At 34.6% G+C, this 23,081-nt stretch overlaps 1 protein-coding gene and 1 long non-coding RNA gene across 3 annotated transcripts in view; one reads left to right on the top strand and one right to left on the bottom strand.

The window, feature by feature from the left end:
• LOC149065465 (uncharacterized) overlaps positions 1–9,054 on the top strand; it is a 47,970-nt gene extending 38,916 nt beyond the window's left edge. Inside the window, exon 4 of the long non-coding RNA XR_016195599.1 lies at positions 7,785–9,054. This is a non-coding gene — a long non-coding RNA (uncharacterized LOC149065465). The remainder of the gene's footprint in view (positions 1–7,784) is intronic.
• Positions 1–23,081, bottom strand: part of LOC149065464 (myocyte-specific enhancer factor 2-like) — a 210,656-nt gene that overhangs the window by 166,881 nt on the left and 20,694 nt on the right. Inside the window, exon 2 of one of the 2 annotated variants that reach the window (XM_089253485.1) lies at positions 19,224–19,352. The exons of the other annotated variant lie outside the window; for it this stretch is intronic. The gene's annotated coding sequence lies outside the window, so the exon portion shown is untranslated. The remainder of the gene's footprint in view (positions 1–19,223; positions 19,353–23,081) is intronic. 2 annotated transcript variants of the gene reach the window in all.

Genomic DNA, 23,081 nt, shown 5'->3' with positions numbered 1-23,081 from the left:
CTGGGTTTTTTTCGAATTCGAATATTGCACTTAAAAACTTGGAATTTTTCTTGTTGGCATTAGAAAAGACAAGGCAACAACTTTCTATTTGGGTTACGGAGACTGTACAAAAAGTTAATTTCTCTATTTTAATAACTATACAACCCCTTGAAGCATGAATGACATATCTGAGTACTACACGTTATTTGGAAACATTTTCTAATTGGAAGTATGCCTCTAGGATCAACGGTTCGCCAGTAAAATGCCATATACCCCTGTTTGCTATGCACCCTGTATAAATGAAAAGTAGCAAAAATCAAAAATTTCAATCACCGACATCTTAGTGAAATTTCATTCAATCGTTACAGGCTCGAAAAAAATTCTCAGTTGGCCTTATAATAGAGAGAGGCACAAATTTGTTACTACTCGACCGGTTTTTTTTCATTATAGGAGCCATATAAGAATTTTATTTCTTGTATTTTCCCCCAATAATCATTTTTGTAAGATATGACCTCTTGCAGACTTACAGTCAACCCTCGGTTTACGAACACGCACAAAAAGGACTGAATCTCGAAGGAAGGATATTTCAGAAGTCTGTGGTCACGTGGCTATTTTATTTGAGAGAAGAGTTAGTTGAAAAATTCGATTTCATCTGAGTAATGTGTGTTCACGCCCCCAAATACGACTCCTATAATCCACTCGCTCTGTGATCCATGGATCAACAGGTCATTTCAAGCTTCAAGAAGCTCTACATCACAAAGAATTTTGTCAAAAATGATTCACAATAATTTCTGTCATAAAACTAACACTCTCAAACCATTAGTTTAATATTCTACATTGCATATTGCAAATTGCGTTTTGCATTTTGTATCATTGACAAAGTTTAGCACGCAGCAAATATTTTACAGAACTACAGAGTGTCCCACAATTGACTGACGTTTTTCAAAATGGGATAACAAAAAAAAAACGGTGACAGATATTAAAGTCGTTCTTGCGAAATGTAAATGTGCGAAGTGAAGAATTTCAGATACGTCATTCATGTTTCAAGGGGATGTTTAGGTATAAAAAAACAACTTTTTATACGGACACCCTGTGCCTAAAAACCCAATTAGAAAGCTGTTGCCCTGTCTCTTCCTGATGCCACAAAAAAAAAAATTCGACGTAATATTCGCAGATATATTTGAATTAAAAAATCGGATGCAAGTTGGGGGGGGGGGGAAAGCAGCAAAAACTAACGGACGCGATTCTTTCCCAACTTTTCTCCGCGGAATTTTTTTTATTAGCATCAGGAGAGACAGGGCAACAACTTTCTAATTGGGTTTTTCGGCACAGGATGTCCATATAAAAAGTTATTATTTTTTTATTTCGATAACGATACATTCCCTTGCAACATGAATGGCGTATCTGAAATTCTTGACTTCGCACATTTGCTTGGAGAACATTGTGGCCAGATCGTGTTGCGGGCAGAGATTTTGAGAGCTTTGACACTGGGATTTTATAGAGATGATGTTAATGAAACCACACATGGCCCTGGCATCGTTTTTATTTCGTCTCTTTGATACTGTGGTTATTTTTTCAGCAACTTGTTATTTTAATGGTTTTCATTAGTTTCACGTTATGCAATCGCATCACAATGGGTAGCATTGCTATCACAGAACTACGAAGGTTTCGACAGCTGGCTGATCCAAAGATAAATCCAGGAAAGAAAATTCAACTGGCTTAGCGGGGAATTGAATCCACGTCCTCTCGCTTGCCGAATGAGCCGACACCATGTATAGCAGAAGGCTCCCGCGAGAAGCTCGCGACGTCGCTGAAGAAGGTCATCTCACCTATAGCCATTGGATATACCACAAAAAAGGGTAAAGATGTCGCATGCGTCGGCCTGCTATATCCAATGCCTATAGGTGAGATGACCTTCTTCAGTGACGGCACGAGCTTCGCGCAGAGGCCTTCTGCTGTAGATGGTGTTGGGTGAGTGCCCTAGACCAGCGTTTCTTGACCTTTTTTTGCCCGGGACCCCCTTTGAAGCATTTTTTTTTCTCGTGGATCCCCTGTCTTACCCAGAGTCTTCGACCCTCATCTAGAAGCAAGATCCTTTATACGTATTGAATTGATTTTTTCAGTGAATTTATACTGAATGAAAATTTTGCAGATAAGATTGGTCTCCAGACCACTGGCCTAGAATTTATTGAGCTCCCCGCTAATCCGAGTTCTATTCAGGACCGTCTCAACGTCATGGGCCCCCTAGGCAAAGTGATGCTATGGTAGTCCCATACTTAGCCTACATATTTCCTACTTATTTTCAAAATTTATTGTACTATACAAAATATCATAAGATGGGGTCACTTATGGACATGAGGCCCCCCGGTCATGACTCCTCACAAGAGTGGGACTGACAGAGCTGCAGCCCGGGGCCTGATATGGTTTTCATCATTTTTTGTTTTTCACACTATAAATTTAATATAGAGAAGGGGTCTGTGAAAAATCTAGCCGGGGGCCTGCGAAAAACCCCCACCCTAGGGAACCTGCTGCAAAATGTAGGCGGTGAGGCCCGGATGGGTCCATGCCCTAACACGGTTTTGTGGATAAGACACACTCCACATACATTAGCTTTAAAAACTCTTTTGCGCTTCATTTTTCGCTCACCAATATCGCTATAACGAGTCCGTAATACCTTATTCCACGGAAATCGACCTCAACAATATACGTAGTTTCAACCTCGAACTCTTTATCTTTTTGCAATGATCGAAGATAAAAAGTTCGGGTTGTTAAAGGAAAAATTTAACACACAAAATGGCGTAATTCGGTGAGAAAATTACTCTTCAGGAGGAAATTAACGACCTTTTGCGTCGCTAAAATTTTCTTTTATCCATTTCTATTGGGCAAACCGATTCATTTTGAAGGAAAACACTCTTGAGGGAAGTAAAAGCTTAATCGTCAAATTACATCTTTTGAAGCTATCTGGTAGTTGACACGGACAGTTCAAGGTTTGACGCATGGGCATTTTTGTTAAACTTTAGACTATGGTACGACGAAAATCCACGTGCAGAACAATTAATATGAGAGGGATTCACCTCAACAAAAAAAAAACTATTAGCTTTTGAAAACCAATAAAATTACAGTGAAACCTCGATATAACGATACTCTGTGGACTAAGAAAAAAAATCGTTGTAGAGGGATTATCGTTATATTGAGAGGCAGCAGTTTAACATTAGAGTATAAATGTTGAGGTAAATATGATGCATCGGTTATTATGCATACTTACCAATCGTCTTGGTAAGTTTGATGAATTTATATTTTTTTTTTACCGGCGAATATGCGTAACACCGAAGCGTCATTGATGAATTCGATATATACTTGAAATTAATCGCCTTTATCTGTGATTATGCATAATACTTTAGTGTAATTGGTGAATTTGAAAAATATGAAAAAAATTCCAAACGAGTCTATTATATGTGATGAATATAGTCGGAGCCCGATAAAATGATAGAGTGCATGTATGAATTATCATGTACAGAAAACGCGGCGCTTGGGTATTATGCATAATCACCGGTAAAAATGATAAATTTAGTGAAATTTATCAAACTTACCAAAATACTATGTGATTATTCATAATAAACGAATTTATCACATTTACCGTAACATAAACATTACCAAACACATGAAAGATACCGTTGTAGAGGGATAGAAGGATTTATCGTTGTAAAGAGTATCGTTGCAGAGGGATTTATCATTATATCGACTACTGTTGTAGTGAGGTTTGCCGTATTCTAAAACGTCAATTTGTAAAACGTAAACGTCCTTTAAAAGTCTTCTTAGACTTTAATAATTTGATACAAATCTTGGAAGTGATTTCGAAATTTCTTAAGACTAAAAATCAAATAAAAAAAATAGATAACGATCAAACGGAGAAAATTTAATGAAATTCCGGTCGGTATCGGGTTTCTAGAAAATTTTCAAGTAAAGTTTGAAATAAATAAATAAAACGCTGTTATTGTTATCTATTTTCGGTGAAAAAGACATCGCCTAACGAGATAGAAGCGGAACATAATTTCCATCCATATAAGATGCATTTAAAATCAAAAAAATTCCATATAATTTAATGAATACAGAATAACATAGATGCTCCTTTAAAATTCACAGAAAAACAACTACTCTCGAATTCTTCAATTTCATTTTGAAAACAATTACCGAAAAATAAAATATAATAATACACGGTGATTATAATTGAAGTTTCCGTGTACTCTGAGTAGTTTTTCTCAAAAACTGCTTATCCGAATACAGCCAAATTTTCAGGATATCTTAATGAGACCATGGGAGAGAGATGTATAAAATAGATTTTTTTTAAAAAAGTGTTCGATTTTCGACCACCAAGTAAAAAAGTGGCCCTTTTTATTGAATTTTCTTTTTTTCCATGGGCCATATAGCGTATATATCAAGTTTCAATGGAATACGTCCTCCAGAACGGGCGCTACATTAGTCTGAGCAGCGTCAGTATACTTGGTATATGTGCTATATGGTCCCTGGGGAAAAAGGAAAATTCAATAAAAAGTGACACTTTTTCAGCTGGTGGTCGAAAATCGAACTTTTTATTTATTTATTTTGTAAATCTCTCTCCCATGATCTCATTAAGATATCCTGAAAATGTGGCTGTATTCGGATAATCAGTTTTTGAGAAAAACTACTCAGAGTACGTGGGAACTTTAATTATAATCACCCTGTACAAAGGGGGTCTCATACCTTCTAACATAGTGAAAAACTATGCCGTAGTAGAAATATCATTAAAAATACTATTTAACCATTCATTTATTATAAACATTTTTACACGTATTTTTGATTACACCTATATACTATCTTATGTCAGTATAAAGTTTTATACAGGGTGAGCAAAAAGTCCGTAGAAACTTTAAAAATTCATAAAAACCGGAAAAATAACCGAAATAAAAAACTGTTTGCAGGGTTAGCATCGTTAGGTCACGGGAGACAGGAAAAGTTAACTCAGAACAGCCGATAGGTGGCGCTGACGTACACAAGTCAAAGAAAAGCTACGCAAATAACAAACAGAATTCCTCCAAATCGTTTATTACAGCCACCCACCAGCACAGGGATAAGACATTGCAGGCGAGTCACAAATCCAGCAGCGACAGAGTGCAGCAGGTCCGCATACACGGTTTGCAGCGGTGAACTGGTTATTAGGAGCGTAAGTTCTTGCGAATGGCAGTCCAGTGGTTAGGGAGCTAGCTTCTGACTGTGCAGGTCTGGGTTCGAATCCCGGTTCTGGCATGGATGTCTACTAACGCACTAACAAATTCTCTGGACAGATCGTAAAGATCTCTTGGGAATACGTGATGCTCACGTTTATAAAAAAAAAAAAAAAAGTTCTTATAATCGTCTCTCATTTGCATATTTCCACCGAACTCTCTCGTACCAGCGCCACCTACCGGCTGTTTTTGAGGGGGGGGGGGTTTTCCTACCTTAAAAAATTCCCGTGACCTAGTGATGCTAACCCTGCAAACTGTTTTTTATTTCGGTTATTTTTCCGGTTTTTATTCATTTTTAAAGTTTCTACGGACTTTTTGCCCACCCTGTATATATCTGATACTTAATTTTTTGAAAATTTTCAAAAAAAATGCATTAACATATATATCATTGCACACATGATAAAATAGCATGACATCAAAGTAATTGAATAAAAATTGATTCAAAATATATAAAGGACATTGCTCAATTCGTGAAATGAAGTAAAAGATTGAAATTTCATTGACTCCATCTCTTATTTAAAAGTAAATTTTGAATTTAAATTTTTTTGAATTTCGAAATTTAGATTTTGAAATTTAATTTTGATGGAGTCATTGAACTCTCAATCTTTTGCTTCATTTCATGAACTGAACGGTTCCCTTTATATACTTTGAATCAATTTTATTCAATTACATTGATGTAATGCTATTTTTTCATGTGTGCAAGCTGTTTTTAATGTAAAATTTTGAAAATTTAAAAAAAAGTTAAGTATTAGAAATATGTAAAGCTTTATACTGACATATGGTAGTATATACAATCAACTAGAAGAAATGATACAAGAACTGGTGAAGGCAAGGCGGTAGCGAGAGGGGAACTTGGAGGGTCTGGTCCTCCCCCCGAAATGTGAGAAAATGACCGAAAAGGGGGAAAAAGATGGCCAAATCTATTGTTCTATCACTTTGGCCCCCCCCCCCCCCCGAACGAAATTTCTGGTTACGGGCCTGGGCGAAGGCAAGTATTCAGGTGGGCTTGAAAATGAATCTACAAAAGACTTGAGTTATGTTCAACTCTTTTGCTTTGAAGAAGATCCTGCTCAACAACACAGAGATAGAAGAAGTAGAAAGCTGTGTATACCTGGGACAAGAAATTACCATGGACAACGGAATCATTAATGAAATAAACAGAAGAATCAGGATCGGATGGAGCACTTTCGGCAAAAACTGTGTAATTCTGGAGAGCCACGTGCCATCATGCCTCAAAAGAAAAGTGTTTAACCAGTGTGTGCTGCATGCACTGACTTATGGAGCTGAAACATGGTCACTCACAAGCAAGACGATACAAAGGCTACAGACAACACAAAGGAGCATGGAAAGATGCATGCTAGGCATCACAAGGAGAGACAGAAAACGAATCATTTGGATAAAGAACCACACAAAGGCATATGATATCACGGAAAGAATTAAACGTCTAAAATTTAAATGGTCTGGACATATTGCAAGAAAACGGGACTACAGAGGGACCACAAGTATTCTAGATTGGTACCCCCGTGGTGTTAAACGCCCGAGAAGGCGTCCCCTACGCAAGATGGATCGACGAGATCAGAAAAGTAGCTGGAGTCAACTGGATAGCTAAAGCATCAGACAGAGCAAAATGGAAAAATTTAGAGGAGATCTTCATCCAACAGTTGATTGAAAATGGTTGATGATGATACAATCAAAAATACGAGTAAAAAATTTGAAATAAATCAATAGTTGAGTATTTTTAATGATACTTCTACTATAACACAGCTTGTCACCATGTTAAATGGTATGTGAGACCCCTTAAGTGTAGAATTTTCTAAAATTATAGAGAAAAATGTTCTTACGTTCTTCGGAGGGTTATTTTTGAACTTCATAAATGAGATTTCATAGAAAAACGAACAAGAATCCAAGATGGCAGAAACCTGATACCTTTTGTTCTCTCTTAATACATTTGGTACCAAAAACGGCGCATAAATTTTTACTGCCGATTAATAACAAAATATCTTAAATTTCATAGAATTTCGAAAACGGTCTCGTTTTTTTCCCCCCTTTAAAATCGAAAAACTGAATATAAAAAAAAGAATTATATTTGAAAAACTAATCCCCTTTTCGACGAAACTAATTGACTGCACTTGAAAAAAGGATTCTCTTGTATATACGAATATATGAAACGCTATATCTTAATTATTTTATATTATTGCTTCAGCGGTCGCGTTACGCATGTATATATTCTATTTTTGCGGCATTCATCATTGTGCGGATTCATTTTTCTCATGAATAAACGTCTGGGTTCTTTTCTAAAATAGATTCAATTAAATTAAAGACGGCGAGCAGTTTATGTGATTCTTTACCAAAAGTAAAATGCTTTTCCCAGACACGAAAAAAGAGGATCACAATTCGAATTCTTTTGAGAAAATATTCAAATTTCAATGGCAGGATAATATTAAAAACACTAACTCTCTCTCTCTCTCTCTCTCTTTCTGTTGCAATTAATGGTAATGAATAGGATGCTATACATGTGTTTTTCTGTTTCATTTTGTGTATCAGGGTAATGTTTCATTAGAGCATCTTTCTCAAAATGACACACCAATGTGAAGATTGGCCTTGATGAAGTTTATTGTCGAGCAAATCATCATCATCTTTATACAGTGTGATCAAATTTACGATGCTGTTTTTCCCGTAAACACCTCGAACACACAATATGATGTATCCTTCGTTTTCTTCTCTCTTTGTTGCTTTGGCAGATTGGTAAATCCTCAAGAGATTTACCAGTGATAATTTACTTATAAGAGTTGATTGTTAGTTAGGTAAAGATTTTTCGATGACTTATAGCCACACTAAAGAATAAATAACAATAATAATACACGTCGTATAAAAGGGAGAATAAAATACAGTGAAACTCTTTCGTAAAACGCGACATCGAGGATTCCGCGAAATTTTGTCACTATAACCGAGATGTCATTAAAACCGAGTTCGACATTTTCAAGACCGTTTAAGTACAATAAAATACAAAACCTGAAGTTATTTAATTATGATTAAGATGACCATATTTTAGAGAGAAAAATACGTGAAATATTGCGATCATAACTACGGGACATTGCCGATTCTTGCCAAAAATGTTAGTAATTGTCAGCAACATTGTCATTTATTGAGTATAAATAACCCTTGGCAGGAAATACAATAGAGAGCTACAATAAGTCTGCAGTGAATTAAAATGTATTTCACGGGGAAAAAAACCAGTTGAAAATATGACAAATATGTGTGAGATGAATATTTATTTATATTTCTATAAATTTAATTAAAATGAATCATATTCATTGTAATGTTATTCATAAATTATGTGTATATCTCCAGTTTTTGTCAAGATCGTGTGTGAATTGGAATAAGCTTCATTAAAAACCGGGACGTTTTTTATAACAAAAACAAATAGCCAAACTCAAGAAAATAGCAGGAATATCCCGTATTAGGGGTGATGCGCGCGGTTCGTCTCGGATATGTATAATAACCCTTTTTTTTTAATCGTTAGGTATCAAAGGAAAAACAGAGACCATCTTGTTATTCAATGTGGTGAACTCTACTTCTAGGACTTTCTTGGAAAAAACGCCCCATGAAAACTAGATCAAAAACGTCGAAAAAAGTGTCGTTATACCGAAAGGTAGTAATTGAGGTCGTTGCGTTTTTCATCGACGTTATAAGTAAGGTTCATTAACATTATAGACTATGCTAATCATGAGGGACCGGAAATATGTTCATGATTCAGCCTCTTGGGGCTACAAAGTGTTTGTTTGTAATATGTGTGTATGTATTTTGTGTATTATAGCGGGTTTTTTTTTTGTATTTGTGAAATAAAAAAAGAAAAATCCCTAGCACAGCCATCCAAGGATAAGACTTTTGGATTAACAACTACCAAGTTTTGAATTAAATTCAATAATGACCTCGGTTACAACGTCAATTATTTCCGGTCCCTCATGATTAGCATAGTCTATAATGTTAATGAACCTTACTTATAACGTCGATGAAAACGCAATACGCTAATCATGAGGGACCGGAAATAATTGACGTTATAACCGAGGTGTCGTTACAATAGAGGTCATTATTGAATTTAATTCAAGACTTCGTAGTTGTCAATCCAAAAGTCTTATCCTTGGATGGCTGCTAGGGATATTTTTATTTTTTTATTTCACAAATACAAAAAAAATATCGCTATAATACACAAAATACATACACACATATTACAAACAAACGCTTTGTAGCCTCAAGAGGCTGAAAAGTCCTTACAGCAGGCCTAAAGGAATAAGTTATAGAATATTTCTTGCAACAGCGTTATTATATTTATTAGATACGTGTTCAAATGTATTTTCCTTTGTGTATATGTCTGAATAAAGTTCACGATAAGCAACAATTAAGTTGCTCATCGTGAAGCTCAATATAATATAATTATCATACATCATTTCTCTTTTTCATTATTGTAATCTTTACTTGTATAGTCAGTTCAATATTGTTTTTATATACTGTTTTAATACATTGATCTAAATGGTTTCGTAATCTATGCGTCTAAGGAAGTCAAAAATCATGAGATTTATGTTTTTATTATTATTAAATTGATTTTCAGTGTGAAAAATGTTTAATATCTTAGGAGCAATGTAAAAAAAGTTATTTTTATGTAATGTTTTATTTGGTTTTGGCATTTGATAAACTCGATTATATCTATTTGTAATTCTATTTTGATTTTTCGTTAAGTATTTTTTCATTTAATTGTAAAAATTTGATAACTCTGTACAAAAAGTTTTGTCTCAAAGTTAGAGTATGGCATTGTATTTTGGAACTATCGATTAATATTTGAGACCTTATTCTGTTATATATATTATCTAATTTCCGAATATATTCTTGTAATATGCTCCTCCCCAGGCACTGATTGCAAATTGGTTCTTTATTAAGAAGCAAAATAGGTAACGAAACGAATAGAGTAAGTGAACTAATTGAACGTCAGCAGTTGCTTCTCTAGACAGAGCAGTGTGTCTCAATTTTTTTGGGTACGTGGGGTCCCATCTGATCATTAATTTTGTGACATTTTCCACCGGAATACCACTTTATCAAATTTGGCAAATAGCTTGACTGTCTCGAGAAACTCTTTTGATTGAAAAAGAAGTTGGAATTCCTTCAATGTACTTGTCTGTTTAACAAATTTATCATTTTTGTCGCACCACGGTCATTTTCTGCACACGAAGGCTAATTAGACCGTGACCTACAATTTATTGCTGATTCCGAACGGCAGGCTTGTTTTTTATACTCATCGAGAGGTTGGTGCGCTAACCCCTCGATGGGTGACTCCCTGCGGTAGCAATTTTTTCTGCGGTCGTGTCGCCGTTTCTGTTGTCAGGAAAGTTTTCTGACAAGAACGAACCGGGTATCGAACTCGCGATACCTCTAAACATCCTTTGGTACTTCAGGCGAGTATCTTATCGACCTGGGCTATCGCGCTCATTTAACAAATTGATCTTTTTGAAGTGGTCCCATAATCTCATGTTTGTACTGCCCTCTCCTTCAGATAATTCCCTCCTGCAACCCCCTTGGAATACCTCGAGTCTTTGAGGTATGGGGGGGGGGTTATATGAGCCTTTACTATAGCGAAACGCCCCGTAATATATAGCAACGCGAAATATCCAAAACAGCTTTTATCAAAGCCCAAAACGTGTTTCTACTACAAAATGAAATTATACAGATAAAAGAATGAAAGCATTATTATGGGGAAGATGGAATCTCAAAGAGTAAAAAATATGTGGCAACAACCTCAATATCAACAAAAATATCATAATATAGGGGGACGAGGGTTTGGCAAATTGTAAAAGAAAAAAACCTGAAGATCAATGTCATGCTGGAATATGCCACTGGCTTTAGAAAAATATATGATGATGAATATAAGAATGTCATCGAGTTTCTTGATTTAATACTACTGATCCTAGTTCAGACCGAAAGCACTGTAGAGTCTTGCACAGCAGGTATAATAGTCAAACTCAGTTGTAACGACAATGCAGATTCCACGAAATTTTGTCGTTATAACCGCGAGATTGAGGTTTTCAAGGCCTTTCAGAACCATCTGAATTAAATATGAAATTACCGTAAAGCATGAAATTATATATCTTATTTTAACGTGTATAAAGAACCTCTTGATTTTTTGGACTTAGAATTTGCAAAAAAAAGTCTTCATCAAAGATATTTTTTATTTTAAGGCCGGGATATTACTCTATAAAAGTTGGATAAAAGATAATTTACAAAACTTGAAAAATAAATCAACCAATAAGCTTATTGGTTACATTTTTCAAGTTTTATAAAAGAATTTTTCTAAAGAAAATATAGTGTAATCCCGGTCTAAGATATTGATGGACCGGACAAAACCGGCTTCCCATCTCAAGGAGATATCGAAGCGTATATATAAATAAAATGCCAACAGCACGCGGTGTTGGCATTTTATTTACGGTCTAAGACATAAAAAAAAGATTTCTATTCATTGTCGGCATTAAATTGCTCATTACTCTCATCTGACACATCATAATTAGCTACATCAACTAGTTCATTATCATCATCAGAGTCACTCTCATCGTAAATTGCAAGGAATTGAGTAATTTGTTAATTTCTGTAACACTACCCATGTATAAGAAACTCCCCTATTTTCGGGACCCAATTTTTGGCAAAAAGGGGCCGGCATTACACTATAAAAGTTTTAGAAAAGTTTTTTTTATAAAACTTGGAAAAATTAAACCAGTGAGCATATCGGTTACATTCGAGCGAATGTAACCAATTAGCATATTGGCTGTTTTTTTCAAGTTTTATAAATCTTTTACCAAATTTTCGTAGTGTAATCCCGGTCTCATACACGTTAAAAAACAGTATTTCATTATGATTAGGGTGAATATATTTTAGAGAGAAAAATACGAGAAATAAAGGATGATGTGAATACGAACATCGCCAATTCACAATCAAAATGCTATCAAAATTATCAGTGAAATTGCCAATTATTGCATATTTTTGTGGAAAATAAAATGCTACGGCAAGTCTGTTGTGAATTAAAATGTATTTGAAGGGAAAAAATGGAACATAACAAAAATGTGAGATGGGTATTTAAATTTGTAGTTGTATTCTATAACGTAATTTATACATTATGAAAATTTTCACCATGATTTCCGTAAAGATTATGAATTAAAGTATAATTTTCATCGTAAAAAATACTTTTTTTTATACATTTTTATAAAAAAAAAAACGTGAAGGACAAAACTACAAGAAAATACGGGAGCGTCAACAAGCAAGTGGGTGCGTCAAACATGTAATAAATCTTTTAATGAATCATAAACATTTCCTGAATGTTTTGAGCGCTAGCTTTGGGAATTTCTTGGAAAAACGCCACAAAAACGGAAACAAAATGGTCGTTATATCCGAGGTCTCCGCATTTTGACCAACATTATTGACTATAGGAATCGACCCAGCCATCAGCTGTGGACGTTATAGCAGAGGTGCCGTTACAACGGGGGTCGTTTTAGCCAAGATTGACTGCATGTTATTTTATAATGTTTCAATGGTGTAGTTTGTGTATCGTTTTACAATCTGTTATAACCAGAGCCCGGAAGTTCAGGAAAAATGACATAAATGACTTTTTTTGCCTTTTTTGAGTTTTTCCTGCCGTAAATGCCCATTTCGACATTATTTTTTTATTCGTGAATTTTAGAGACCCTATTTTGTAGAACTTAGATATTTTTAGCACGTGAGAGAAGCAATGGATGTTATGCAACATTGAGAACTTCAAAAGGTATTTCCTTTTAAAATCATCAACCCTTAGTATTAATTCTTATCAGCAGGCCACCCCCACCCCCGGTCCCATTTAAACTCAAATAGGCGTAAGTGCCTGAGAGACAGTAGAATTTTTCTCAGGCAAAGAAATAACTGAGACTTTTCATCTCTGCTATACATAGCTTTCATACTGTCGAATTCGCATCAAGATTGAAATTGATCTAGACCATAGTTTCCCAACCTTTTTTGTCCCATCGCCCCCTTCTTCAGAGAATAATTTTTTCTCCCATCGCCCCCCAGCGCAATCTAACCCATAGGATCTTATGTTATACCCGTAGCTTCCACCGCCCCCCACTTTCCATCGCCCACGTTGGGAATCGATGGTCCAGAATGGGCAACTTTTTCTCAGCCACCTCGTTGGGCATTTTGCCTGTTCTGGCGTTGAATTTGTATGCTTCACATAAAAATTGTCTCGCTCACGCATTGCATAGCATTTTAGATGAATAGCTGACAGATGACTGTCACACTAACCCATCAGCTCCAACGGGGGGAGGGGGAAGAGCTGCAGCTCATGTTATTTTGATTTTGTTTTTCACACCATAAATAGATGCACTCCAAAACATGGCAAGTTATTTTATATATGCAAAAATCATCTCTACAGTTTGAGAGATCTTTTCTCAAATAGATGCAAACTGATAACAAAGCTCAATATTTGAAAATTTGGAGAAAAGTATGTCGTTATTATGAAAATGTTTATTTGAATAATTCTATATGAAAACGTTATCGTTTTTATATTCATTAATATGAAAACTATTTCTAATTTTTCTGTTGTAATTATTCCTTAATTTCAGCTAGCGCTATTTTTGCATGTAAGAAAATAACACATTAAGTATTTGACTTAAATGAACTACGACCTAACTTTGAAGGACCACGAACACTTTCTTTTTCGCATAATATATCAACTTGCCTAATAATGCAGTTAATTGAAATCTATTATTGAAACAGTAGATTCAGTAAATGCAGTCAATTTTTTTGGTCAGCTTTCGGACCACCCCCCCCCCCCTGCACATAACTTACTTTAAAGCTATTAGTTACTTTTCCTTCTTTCGTCAATTATAAGGCCTTTTTCAGTGCATATTTTAGGCATTTTTACTGCATTTTTGCCTGCCTACTTTGACAATTTCTAGTTATAACGTTAAACCAATGACGAACCAAGTTGTAATTTCAATTTCAACATTCTAAAATTATCGAGAAGAAACGTGACGGTTCGGTTTAAGATTTTCGTATTTGAATAAAATGTATTGAGCAATATTTTATATTCATATATAAGAAGATAGGAATTGATATTTTTTCTCGAACGATAACAAGAAAACTAAGACGCATGTCTCTTTTTCCGATGTTGGCTATTTTTAAAACTCTGGCTAACAAGCTCTCAATCTCCTGCCAACCGCAATTAAGAAGTTCAAACTTAATTAGAGACCTGTCCAGGTCGAACATAAGCTGTATTAAAAAGTGTTCAACACCCTCAAGGTCTCGTCTCAGTATGAGTCGTTAGATACCCCCGCTGATATCGGCGAACGATTATATATATACACACATTCATTCGATTCAAATTCCATTTGATGGTGGTGGTAACAGCTACTTGATGCGATGATATATATACATACGCATCAAATATGTGGAAACATTCTTCAGGTATGCCAAAGAAAATTAATAAAGCAAATGATCCAAAAATATTCTTCGAAACAAGAAGAAAATGGCGTTTTTACGAATCATGGATTTATATGTCGAGGTGCGTCTGCGATGATATTTTTAAAAACCGAAACACGTGTGAAATATTTCTATTGTTTATCGCTTCGATTACATAATAGATAAAAACTTCCTAATGTTTACAGCTGCAAAAACTTCCTAATATTTACTTCACAACACCCGTAGGCAAATACTGGGCTTTTAACTGAGTCAGAAATTTTATGGAGAGAAAATTAAGGGGGGTCTCACGACCCTTAAAGTCAAATTTTCAAAAATGACTTCAAAAAAAATTTCATTCAGTTGCAAATAAAATACGAAAAATTTCGTGTCAATCGGTTGATTTGTTCTTTCATAATGAAAGAAAGAAATAATGAATAGTGTAAACGTATGCAAGAAAATACACTGAACGCAATTTTCTCAGATTGCAGTTTTTGAGCTCATCCGTGAGATTAAGAAAAACACTACTGTGGCCCGACAATTCTGAAATTTTGCAGAAAAGTTTATTCAACATGTCTTAGTAAAATAAACCTCAAGATTTAGCTATTTACTACTAATTGGAAGTATTTTTAAAAGTTAAATTTTTGAGTTTTTGAAATTCATGTTTTCAAGTTTTCAAAATTCATAAAGTTCTAACGAATGGTAAGATATCCAAGTACAAGGTCTATTTTACTAACACGCGTCGAATAAAATTTCGGCAAAAATTTCAGAATTTTTTGGGGCAGTATTACGGATAAGCTCAAAAACTGCAATCTGAGAATTGCGTTCAAAGTGTATTTTCTTGCATGCGTTTACACTATAATTCATTATTTCTTTTATTATGAAAGAATAAATTAACCGATTGACACGAAATTTTGAGTATTTAATTTTCAATTGAATGAAATATTTTTCAGTCATTTTTAAAAATTCGACTTTAAGGGCCGTGAGACCTCCCTAAATACAGCAAACGATCCAAAAATATTCTTCGAAACAAGAAAAAACCGTAGCGTTTTTACGAATCATGGATTTCTATGTCAAGGTGCGTCTGCGATGAGGTTTTTAAAAACCGAAACACGTGCGAAATATTTCTATTGTTTATCGCTTCGATTACATAATAGATATGGATTATAAAAATTGATATCTAATCAAATGACAATCAATTTTTTTGCTTTAGATTTTCTCGGGGTCAAAATTCTCATTATATGTCATTTCTTCTTAACTATTATCACAGACAAAAGAGTCATTCAGTGAAATTAAAACTCATAGCCGATACTCGACGACGTTTTTTATTTCTTTTTGGGCTATTCTATCCCAACATATGTTAGATGGTCATGCGAACCAACAAGAAGAGGATGATGAAATAATAATAACAAAAAAAAAAGAACCCGGGTCCTTCTCTCTTGTAATAAGAAAAAGTCCTATGTTCGAGTGTGCACTTTTCTACAGTCTCAAAGGGTTGCGTTGTGATGGGATCAAAAGGTCACAGTGACAATGATACGCATTGTATGTACTTATGACAGCACACACACACAAAAAGATTATTATTATTTTATTTATTTATTTTTTCTAACATTTTTGGTGCATTTACTTGCATTACGTGATGTTTTATTTGGTTTTTCTGGTAAGGTTGCTACTTTTACACGTTTTTTTTGGATTTATACATGTTATATAATGAGACTATTATACAATTATGGTACTTTCAAAATGTATGGTGGAAAAAGAATTGAATTCTGGCTTTGACTTGATGGTGTCTTATAGTTTGGATTCTATTATTAAATATTAAGAATCTAACTCCTTTGTGGCAGATATTTTGTTTAACGGTGCTTGTATTAATTTACGCAAGCGAATTTGACCGGTACGGTAGTTTATAGGTGATGTTCAATGGATTGTGGTCCCATCTCCCATGCAACTCCAGAACCTAACCTCAGAGCCACCCTTATGGCTGTGCGACAGGTGCGGTCACATGCGGTAATAATAATTTCTTTCATAAATTCTGAATTTTTATCCATTCTGGAATTCTGAATTTTTATCCATTCTGGAATTCTGAATTTTTATCCATTCTGAAATTCTGAATTTTTATCCATTCTGGAATTATGAATTTTTATCCATTCTGGAATTCTGAATTTTTATCCATTCTGCAATTCTTAATTTTATCAATTCTGGAAATCTTCATTTTCATCTGGGAAGAAATAATTCAGGAATTCTCTGCATTTTCATCTAGGAAAAATAATTCTGGAATCCTGCATTTTCATCTAAGGAAGAAATAACTGGAATTTTTTGTATATCTTCATCTATGAGAAAGAAATAATTCCAGAATTATTTCTTTCATTTATTCTGAATTTTCATCAATTATGACATTATTTCTTTTATTCATCCTGAATTTTAATGTGGGTGATGAAATTATTTCTTTCAATTTTTTCTGAATTGTCATGTGTGCTGGAATCATCCCTGCAAATTGTTTTTTTTTTTTTAATTCATGGATTCTGAGTTTTCATTACTTTTCAGACAATTTCTTTTATTTAGTCAAAATTTTAATTGGTTTTGGAATTATTTCTTTCATTAATTTAAAATTTTCTGATTTTTTTTTTGTTTATTTATTTACATTTAATTGTGTCTATATTTTTTTTGTAAAGATATTTCTCAGCGTACCTGTATACTTTGTAATAATGTATTAATTTTTGGATGCCTATTTTCCCTCTCTTACACAATGTATGAAATCGGAGCAAAGGGGCCCCAAAATCATAAAGACACCTCTGGCCCCACTATTATTTTCGCAACGGGCCCCGCCTCTGGTAAGAGCAGCCCTGCCCAACCTGTAGAAGGTTAGTGCGATGTCCAGTCGGTTACTGAATAGCTAATTTGAGACTTGACATTTCACTAATTTCGTAAATGACATCAAAATAGTGCCAGTCATTCACCGGTGAATGTCTATTCGCATCTCAACGGCTTCAACACTCAAACAGCCACTATTTAACGGTAAAAACTGTTTCAAACTGTAGGCTACGGTCTAGTTATTCTTCATGCTCATAAAATGACCATGCTGTGACAAAAATAATCATATGGTTAACCATTACTCGCTAGGGACAGCATTTGCCTTGTCACACGAAACATAAACGGCAATAAGTCGTTTCTGTAGTCTTGTTTGTAGCGCTATCTATTAAACTTCGATGAACATAAATACTATGTAAACTCATCTAAGCCTCATAATATTTGCATTTGTTTGTTGCCTTTCTGTGGTAAATTATCGCCGCTTATTTCTCATGAGATTTTTTTAACTTCATCGCTTTATTGCAGTGGAGATAGAGAAAAGCTTCCATCAAATTTTGTTATAAAACGAAAAATTTCTGAGAGAAAAATTATGAATTAGCCTATGTTAGCCTAAAGAACTGACATAGGCTACATAACATAAGCTCAACCCGTGGCCCTCAGAGTAATCTGATATGGCCCGCGAAATTGAACCTAATTTTGTAAAAATGAAATAAGTGCCACATTTTTACACATCACTTAAGCTGCCCGCGCCACATTTACGGATCACTCAAATGGCTCGCGACACATTTCCAGATGACTCAAATGACCCGCGACATGTTTCTAGATCACTTAAGGGAGCCGTCTTACATTTGCAGCCCACTTAAGGGAGCCGTGGCATATTTACAAATTACTTGAGTGATCTAAACCACAGTCACTTTGGTGGCCCGCGGTGCAGTTCCACATGACTTAAGTGGCCCGTGATACGTTTTCAAAACTATGAAGTGGTCCGCTAACTCCTAAAGGTTGAGCACCCTTTTGCTACATTAAACTGGTCTTCAAGTTTTCAATTTGAAATTTTTGAAACAAAATTCAATGACACTTTGTCATTCAGCTCATATCTAAATACTGGTGAGCAAGAATATAAAAAAGTAATAAACAGCAACACGTCAAAACGGAATGCAAACATTTAGGGCTTAAAAAAAGCTTTTTACACTATGTAGTGTCATGATTGTTTAATAGATGGCGCAGCAAACAAGATGACCAAAAAAAAAAAAAAATTTTTTTTTTAAATACGGTAACTTTTTGTTTCGCAAACTCTCCTCTGCATGATTAGTCAATTTATGACGAAAAAAATATGTCATCTGCATATCAAAAATTCTTACAGAGGAAAACTATTCAGACTTATCCTAAAAAACCACGTGATCAGAAAGAAAAAAAAAGATAATTATCAGTCGAATAGCGCTGATATTATGTCAGCAATTCTGACCATGAGATTTGAAATAAACCAAAGCCATAATTTGCAAACAAAGCCGGAAAGAACTGTGGCAAAAATGAAGCTATAAAATGACAGAAGGTGATAACCTTACTATAAATAGATTAAGTGCTAAAGCAAATAAAATAAAAACATCCGAAATAGTTTCTTTTCTCCCAAAAAAAATCAATATGAAGCGTAGGAAAAATTCATTTTTCTAGCTACTTTTTCCCGCAAAAATGAAGCACGTGAATCATTACCTGTCTCGATGCAGAAAGCGATTGTTAAGCAACTTCCAGTATTTTGTCTTTCGTCTACGGAATTATTTAAATGCTTTCAAAAAAGGTAGACTCTTAGCAAAACATCATATCCCATAGAGTGAGATTCCACTAAAAAAATTAAAAGGAAATTTACCGATACGTTTAGACATGATTTATTGCTCAATGAGTATATGATTATATATATGAGTATATATATAAAAGAATAGTAAAATGTGTATTTTAAATTGAAAAAGAGAATCTCTCTTTTCAAGTTAAACAAACTGTTCAACGCAAATGGAATATAACCTAATGCATATTATAACTTTTTGTCCTTAAAACAGCATAAAAATCTTTCTTATGCTATTTTAGTTTGTAAATTACTTTTCCAAAAGAAAACCATTTAGTGCCCTATATTTCTCTCTTTGGAGCGAAAGTTTCAATTCGCATGGAACTGTCAATGGTGAGATTTTTCCATGGAACCCAGAGAAAACCATTTAGTGCCCTATATTTCTCTCTTTGGAGCGAAAATTTCAATTCGCATGGAACTGTCAATGGTGAGATTTTTCCATGGAACCCAGAGAAAACCATTTAGTGCCCTATATTTCTCTCTTTGGAGCGAAAATTTCAATTCGCATGGAACTGTCAATGGTGAGATTTTTCCATGGAACCCAGAGAAAACCATTTAGTGCCCTATATTTCTCTCTTTGGAGCGAAAATTTCAATTCGCATGGAACTGTCAATGGTTGAGCTTTTTCCATGGAACCCAGAGATGAATATATTTACAATATTCGACTGATATTTTTCACGCCACAAATAAAAAATTACGCAATTTTTGACACGGACGAACCCTAGTGAAGCTTTCGCGGAAACCTGTGTTCTAGGCCAGTCATCTTCAACCTGTTGCTCGCGAGCACCGTAGTGCTCCCGGAAGTATCAAGAGTGCTCAATACTCGTGTCGAATTTCGTGCTCGCGAGCACTTGATCAATTAAACACCTTGTGAAAACTTCATCCAAGGATTACAATTATTCAGATTTCAGGCATACTCATGTCAAAATTACCGTAAGGGTGCTTGCTCTTTGATAATTGGCAAAGGCAGCGACCCAAGAAATGTCGAAGACTAGGCTGAAGGGTACTTAACTTTCTTCAGTGTCTCGTCATTTTGTGGAGAGCCAAACTTGAGATCACTTTTTTTGTAAGTGTATGTTATTCATGGATTCATGTTTCATCATCTGTGGAAATGTACCCGACACGTACTGCCATTGTCAAATTTTTCATCAATACACCGTTGCTTCTTTTCACTGTCCCATGAAAGGGTAAGGCATATATTTTCCTCAGAAAAATGTAGTAATGGAAACTGTGTGTTTCTCACCACTTCCGATACAATGTCCGAGGCACCCTCTAGTTTTTAGATAAGTTACTTGGATGTCCGCTCCTCACCATGGCTTCTGACAAATCAGATTTGAAATCACAAAACACATCTTGAAACACTCCATTGTGATATAGAAAAAATATGCAAACTTCGTATGAAGCCTCTCTTCAATAAAGAAAAGTATGTATGATTCCACGTTTTGGGCTCAATACTCATAAAAAATGGATGAACGCAATTTTTAAAATTGGGTTTAAAGGAATTTCGGTTTTTTTCACATAACAAAACCTAAACTTTTCCGAAATTTCACCATCTTAACCTTTTTAAAACACGCAACTTATAATCAATACCATTCAAAAACTTCTGGAAAAGAGTAAAAACAAAAAAAAAATTTTTTTTTGTAAAAGAAGTAAATCAAAAAATACATGCAGAGAACAACTTAAAGAAATTACATAGGAATAAATAAACGCAGCAGATTCTTTAGTCAAACTTCTCGTAGAGGAAGCAAATAAAATATATAATATAAAAGGATAAAGACGGTCGGGGGAAAAAAAAAGTTAAAAACCACCAATGATCATAACATACGTAAATAAGAAACTGATGTCAAGGAATAGAGCACCTTCTTTCCCGGGAGCACACGCACACAACAAACTCTCTTGTAGGTGCATAAAGTAACATCTTTTCACCCCGTATCGCCCATTACGTCTTTTTGGTGACCTCACGGCTTTTTCTGTATCAACGTTACCCTTGATGTGAGCATTTATTATAGAGGAGGGCACATAACTGCCGTTATTTGCCAGAAAAACGATTTCCCTACACATTTTGTTTGTGTAAAAAATAAAATATGAAGGGTGAGGTGTATAAGACTTTCATGAAATGTGGTTTCCTATCTACTCTTATATAAGATTTCTCTCCCGCATCTTCTCAACATATGTCTCGTATTATTATTATTATTTTTTTTTTTTTTGAGTATGTATTTCACTTCAAGAATACATATATACACGTCTTACTTATTCGGAGTAAATTTTTGCTACCACAAATAACAAGAAATAAAGTTTGTTTCGAAGACTTTTTCCTCACATGTAGATATGGTAGTTTGTTGGACGACATATAATCTGTATTCTTCTCGTTATCATTTAGTTTTTTTTTTTTTTTGCGTGGGTTTCAAACACATCTGTGAAGTTTTTTTTTTTTGGTGTTTTACTTACATTCGAAGGATGTTTTTTTTTACATGAAACCGTCATTGAACGATAAGATCGTATTTTGTCTCTCACTACCGACTAGAGTGCACTTTTTTCCCGAGATGGGGAGTATAACATCTCTACCTCTCTCTCCCCGTGCTTCTTTGAATTTTTGGTGGTTTATTTTATTATTATTAGTATTTTTTGGCAAAGTTTCCTACAACGAAGAAGAATTTTAGATATTTGTGTTAAAAAATAAATTTGTTATTTTTTTTTATTGTTAATATCAGTGTTGAAATTAAGGGAAAAGACCGACATTTTTGTGATTTCAAAAATAAATTAATTTTTCTGGAAAGTCATTTTTTTCTCTCAAAAAATTTACCATATAATAATTATTTTGTGTCACCTGTCATACAGTGGGAATAATATTTAAGACCCTCACAATAAATATACAATCAATCGTACTGATGTTGAATTGATGTTGATGTTGAAAATTATCCATCTATCATTTGATATCAATTTTAAACTTTGCATAGAAAAGTCAGGCTTATATAAATTAATTTGAAATTTGTAATAATCTGAATTAGCCTATATGTTGTTCGGATGGATAACTAACAAGTGTCTTGTGAATTTTATTTTTTGCAAAAACTTCCTAATAGTTACTTCACAACACCCGTAGACAAATACTGGGTTTTTGACTGAGTGCCCTCAGCTAAAAATTTCATCGAGCACCCTATACAGTACCGTCTTAATGCGTCGGACCCATCCGGGCAAGTCCCGGGAGCCTCAAATGCAGACGGGAGAGGGTATCATGAAAATAAGGACTGGTCAAAATTTTCGAGTGTAAGCATACAAATTGAAAAGCACAAAGTTATAGTCAAAGTAAGTGGATCTCAGAAAAATCACTTTGCCTGAATGGCTCGTGATGCTCTGAAGACGGCTTTGACCCTATACTGATTTTCTCAGTAAATTTATACTCGAAAAAATTAAAAAATATATAAGGTTAATTTTCTTGCCTTTTGACTAGAGCTCCGTCAGCGTCACCTTTAATTTTTGTTAATAATTAATCACTAAAAAATTTGTCAATTTACTCTTACCTTAACTTTCATTTAAAAACACACCATTTTTTATTTATTATTCATAGTCGATATGGAATTCTGAAAAAATGAGCACACTTTCCACAAGCGTCTCACGATGGAATTCATTTAAGGTCAAGGAATTATAGAGGAAACAAATCCTACTCACCTTACTTGGTAATATCCATTGTGTTCACACGATAAATACGAATATTGTACCTACAAAATACACCC

The sequence above is a fragment of the Pholcus phalangioides genome, unplaced genomic scaffold, assembly GCF_987345545.1.
Source record: "Pholcus phalangioides strain wild (caught in Gottingen) unplaced genomic scaffold, Ppha-v1.0 ptg000039l_1, whole genome shotgun sequence".
In the NCBI taxonomy this organism is placed as follows: Eukaryota; Metazoa; Arthropoda; class Arachnida; order Araneae; family Pholcidae; genus Pholcus; species Pholcus phalangioides.
Note: the sequence above shows the minus strand (reverse complement) of the source record. Positions and strands in the feature narration are given on the sequence as shown.